Below are 6,000 nucleotides of genomic sequence, written 5' to 3'. Positions count from 1 at the left end.
TGATTTGTACTACGTGACTTTGGCCCTTTCGATAAAATTAATTCCCTCAGTTTAGGATTAAAAATGTAAATTATATTGCATTTTCGGATAATCCAGTCCCTTTCCGTCATGGACTAATGCGTCTTTGATAACGTTCTTTGGCGGATAAAAATGTTGTGTTATTCGAAGAGAAAATGCTGAAAATTTGACTTTTTACGAAATGTGAAGGTTGAACTCATCATGTTTTTAAAAGATTTTGGCCGAAAACTTAAATAGAGGGTAAGTTGAAAGTTATTTCACTTTAAAATTCAACCTAAAATGTATTTCCCTATATGCAAACAAATCATGTACAGTATAATGAAGATATCATAGTTTCTGTTTTGAACCTTGCTTTTCCACGATTTTGTACGATCGTTCGCTATTTCATATAGCAATTATACAACGGCTACTCTTCCGATTTTTCAAACTAAAAAGGCTGAAAGTTTTTAAAGTGGACAATGCTCTTTTGTATACGAACAGAACCCTAAAACATTACAATTGACTTATATGCGAACAAATTGTTGAAATAGCATAGGAATAGGCATATTGGAATTTTCATTTAAAGGGCCTGTATAATCCTATGATAATGGCTGTCGTCATGATAATGCAAAATGGCCGCTATGCAAATTAGCAAAGTACCTTAAATTCTGCCATATGTGGCACTTTGATTGTAACTTTTTTCGACTTCGGTATTTTATAGCTCTAATGACAGCGATTACTTCATGAGTTATCGATATCAATCAGACTAATCATTGCAGTATGAATGAGTTTGTAGTTCATTTTTCTTTAGTTCTTAAAGGATAAATCTTAACAAAAACGAAAAATATTGTTAGCTAAATGTAAATCTGAATAAATCCGTTTCCTGTTGCTGTGGAATATCAATGATTGATTGGTTGTTGGTTGCTTAATGTCAAGTGGCAAATATTTTATGCACATTCAGGACGAACCGATTTTTGTTTACGTAACTATCAGTGGCAAATATTTCAAGTATATTAAGGACAGAACAAATTAACAATAAATACAATATGGATGTTCTGTAATAGAAGCGTCAGGGATTACGGTCTGTGAAATTTAGACTGCCACGGGAAATGAGGGTAAACTGGATAGAGACAGAAAATCAACTTTGCAAGGTAAGAGGTTACATACGGACCCCTAAAATAGTTGTTGCAAGCGTTCCTTACGTGCATATAGCGTAGTACTCTCTTTAAGGGCATACGATACAGTTTGATGAAAATTTCCATATACGCTATTTTTTGCCTGATTAAATCAAATATGCAATAAAAAATATACCTTCATGTGCTACTTTTTGAGTTAAATGAGGTCGAAATTTTGTATATTTGCTCAAAATTCGGATTTGTGGCCGTATTTTTTCTTTCGAAAGAAAGACATAACTCTTTTGTTAAATACAATGAAATTAAATAAAAATTACAATTAAAGGAAATGAGAGAACAAAATAGTAATGGAGTAATTATGTTATGTCGATAATATTAAAAATAAAACAGTGAAAACCTTTTAATTAAAAAGTAAAGAAAGAAAACAAATATGTAAAATTCCCTTTGCCATATGATAACACTGGTAACTTACCGTATGAAGCAAGAAGTTGACGATTTATATCTCAACTCAATAAAGTTACATTCAAATAGTAGCCTCTATGCATAGAACACTGCATTTCTATGGTCCTGTTGTACGACAAATGGAAACCGTATTAGATAAATTTGCCTGTTCATATAATGCACATCATATCATAAGAAGGGTTTCTTTGTAAACTCTCTGCAAGTAACATGGTATATCTAATATATGAACAGTTAACAATACAGCTGCATTAGAAAATAACAGAAAATGATTAGGGAGAAATATGATAGAGTACTAAAAATAATAATTTATCAATGGTATTTTTGTTGATGTTCTTCATCTCGACAACGTGTAGGTTTTTATCAATGGATTAATGAAACAGCAAGCTTATGATGTGATTTTCAAAATGAATGCACATGCATTGATCTATAATTATGTTTTTATCAGACGATACATCTGATGTTCAATATAGATATTTTAACGTTCCGGCGTCTGAGAAATTCTAACAATGACCTTTAAATAATATTTTCCATCATATTTTTAATTATATTTAAAAAGAGTGATGATATAAAAAGTCATGCATTCGTCTGTTCCTTCCCTTTAATAGCTGAATCAGTCAAACGAAACTTCTCTGACGGATGTTCGCTTCTCTGATATAGAACAACACAATTTTTGAAGACTGTTATAACTTCATTTAATTAATAAACAGGAACTGAAAAACAGAAATAATGCCCTAGTATTAAGTAGGGAAGTAAATTTCATACATTTGCATTTATTTTTTTCAGAAAACTCTGTAAAAGATAAAAGGTTTTAAAAAATTTAAAAAATGGCTTTATGAACTATATAATATGAAAAGAAAATATGTGTTAGCAGTTCAAAAACAATTTGACACCTTAATATGATATAATGAACAACACATTGATGTTAAAATTTTGAATAACAAAATGAAGTGTAATTAAATTAAATAAAAGCTTTTTTGATTCTTCTAATAAGAACAAGATATGACAGTAAACTTTATCTAACAGCCAAACTTTGTATTTAGTATTTTTCAAGTTATTATCCAATCTTTTCATCTATACACATCTAAAGCTTGAAATCCTGTCGACATTGTGTTTTGAATGATAAACTTAACAAACAAATGAGAATATCTTCTTCTTATATTATTTAATAACATCCTTAACCTATACTTTTTGTTAAACAATGTCGCCTCTGATCATTCGTGCCACTTTAAAGTTCATTTATTATTAATGATATAGTTTCTTCTTTTTTTTCCTCGACTTTTCCATTATTTATAGAAAACAATGTATCAAATAAAGACACGACAGGACGAAGTATCGTATAGAAAGCTGGGAAAACTATCATCCAAGCTGTAATTGTAAAATGCGACCTGGGTTCATTGGTATGTTTAAAATCACGTAGTTCTTTCTGAATGAAATCCTTTTGAAGCTTTATTTCCATTTGTGGGTCGTTTGAACATAGTTTTTCCGCTAAAATCGGCATGATGGTTGCAACCAAAGCTGGTATTGGAGACGTAAAAAGGTCTTCTTTTCCAACCTTGCCTAACGTGTCTATAGCTACGTATAGGAACAAACTTGTTACAAGAACCTTTAACAGTAACATTACAAGTTGAGTACGAAGGGGTACATACTTATCAACTATAAGCTTAAACAAATCCACTCGTATGGTCGGTTGCTTGTCTTTGGCCTCAGCGTCTTCGATTTGCATTTTCAAGAGTGTGTCAAGTAAGTTTTTGTATATTTGATAAAAATTAACAACATATTTAATGACATATAAAGATATTGCCAATACCAAAGCCAAAGTATCGTATGAAAAAGATGAAAAAAGTGGTCCTGCTACGAAAAATGTATAAATGATTGTTCGAAGAATTGATTGTAAAATGTAAACAAAATAAGGGCTAAAAAAGAACAGAGTAAATATGGATATTACTATTAAGTACAAAAAAACAAAAACAAATATTTTCAATGACCTATTTGACATTAATTTGGTGTAGTTCCATATGGCTCGTATTGGGAAGACAAAAAGTATGTCCAGAAGAAATGGTACTATTGGTACAAGTAGACACGTTACATATAAAAAGACATTTAGGGGAACAGATATAAATAGAAATAAAGGACAATTTATAGGTGGAGTTAATAGTTTTTTCCACAACTCTGAGCTGACGAATATGGAAATCCTGTCAAGAAACTTCATTGCCAGTTTTGTATATCCTGTGCATTTTGAGATGCTATTTTTTGAACCAGTTATTCTAGAAGAATCATTGGGGCTTATATCTTCGAATACTAGTATGCTATTACTACTGGAAGTTAAAGAATTATTCTTTCTATTTTTTACGTGGACAATCAATTCCTGTACACTTCTATTAAGCGATAAATATGTGTTATCAGAGTGTATATAAATTAAAGATAAGACTAGAAAATACATTGGCGCAAAAATTGTAGTTATGGTGCCCAAGATTAAATCCAAACTGTGCTTCTCTGAGTCACAGTCAGAAAGCAAATTATAAGTTATGCACGGATGATAAACGTCTACATACCTGTTGAAATCAGGAATGAGTTTCGGAAAATAGAATCTTTGAATAAAAAATACAAACATTACTATCAAGTATAAGACAGATATAAGTGATATTTCAGGAAGACAATCTGTAAAGATGTTAGCTTCATCTGTAAAGATGTTGGCTTCATCTGTAAAGATGTTAGCTTCATCTGTTTTATTCGAAATTTGGGTGAAATTGACAGAGAAGCTTTCTAAACGATCACTAACTGTCCATATTTTTCTACTGTTTAGTTTAAATATATATCGCGTCAAACTAAACGGTTGATCTCCCATTGAATAACTTGCATGTTCTGATTTTTTTTTAACTGTTCGTTTCGGAAGTAATAGAAAAAGAAGTGGAAAATAACATACAACTACTAAGATCCAGATATTAATTATAACATTGACTCTTCCCTTCTCAATGTGCTGTGCGCAGCGAGTATTTTTACAATTAGAACTAAAACATTCGAAGTCATATCCAATCCAAGCACCAGTGGCTTTATATAAAAATCCTAACTTCCATTTTTGTCCTTCAAAATATCTATGACAAAACAACCAGTCTGAATTAAAATTAGTTTGGTTTAGAAGCTCTTTAAAAATTACAAAAAATAAAGATTCCGTGCAATTTTTATAATGAGATTCTCCAGTTGTATTGCTGTTTGTGTAGGCTTCAACTGGAATATATATATTTCTTTGTATTGACGTTGAGCGGTTAAGTGTGACTACTTCGAAATCCGGAGAGTATGTGAGGAGATGTGAGTGTTTCTTAAGCATCCACATCCACCTTTCTAATCCATTGGAATGTAGTTCGTTCAGATTTTGAAAATATTCAGAGTTTGCTGATGCCGAATTGTTTTGGTGGATATCGACGTTAAATCGAATCATCTGAACATTTCCAAGTGTGGATAGTTGCGTGAATTGATGTTTTACCTTCTCAATATCGATTATTTTGAAATAACAACCGTTAGTGTCTGTTGTTTGTTTACCACCAAACAGGCTGTTAGATACTACATCACCACCATTCGAAAAGGAAATAATCACACTTATAAAAATGTGGACCTTAGCTTGGTGTAAAGAAACCATTTTCCTGCAACAATAAAAAATTAACAATTTTCCATTTTAAGCACAAGCAAATGCATTTTTCAACAATTAACTTTGAATTAAGTACTTGTGTCACAATAACTTAATGATTTTTTTTTTTTTTTGAAAAGAGCAAATTTCTCGTTTTAATTCTATTATCAATATTATTTTGAGATTTCTATCACCTAAAGTATTGTGAGATATATCGTTGCATGAACAATGAAGCGTTATACATCTCTTTATAAATGAATGATTTTCAGTAGCTAGCTTTTATGATTACTTACAATCGATGTTAAAGTTGTAATAAAATAAAATGTAGCCTCTGAGCGAAAAGTGTCAAGTTATTCGATGGTACGTCTCCAAGTTTATTTATACTTAAGCCACAATGAGATACTATCATCTTTGGACTTGTGATTAGAAAGATTAAACGTTTTTCTCTGAATTCATTTTATCAGTGAATGTGACAATTAAAATAAAAATTCTTCAAGAAAAATTAATTGCTTTAACGGGAAATTTTAAAAGAAAAGTGTATTTTTTTCACTTTTAGAAAGACCTGCGGTTTAGTCTAAATAATAAGACATATGCAGAGTAGTCACTTGAAAAAAATTGAAATTTCTTATTCTTATATTTGATACGTTTCCCTGAGTTTTAGTTTGTGACCCGAATTTGTTTTTTTCTCTATCGAATGAATTTTGAATAGCGGTATACTTCTGTTGCCTTTATTTATTGTACTTCTTTTGCCTTTTATGTCGTGTGTTCAGTCATCCTGTCGTAATT

The sequence above is a fragment of the Mytilus galloprovincialis genome, chromosome 4 (assembly GCF_965363235.1).
Source record: "Mytilus galloprovincialis chromosome 4, xbMytGall1.hap1.1, whole genome shotgun sequence".
Lineage (NCBI taxonomy): Eukaryota > Metazoa > Mollusca > Bivalvia > Mytilida > Mytilidae > Mytilus > Mytilus galloprovincialis.
This window is presented reverse-complemented; position numbering follows the sequence as displayed.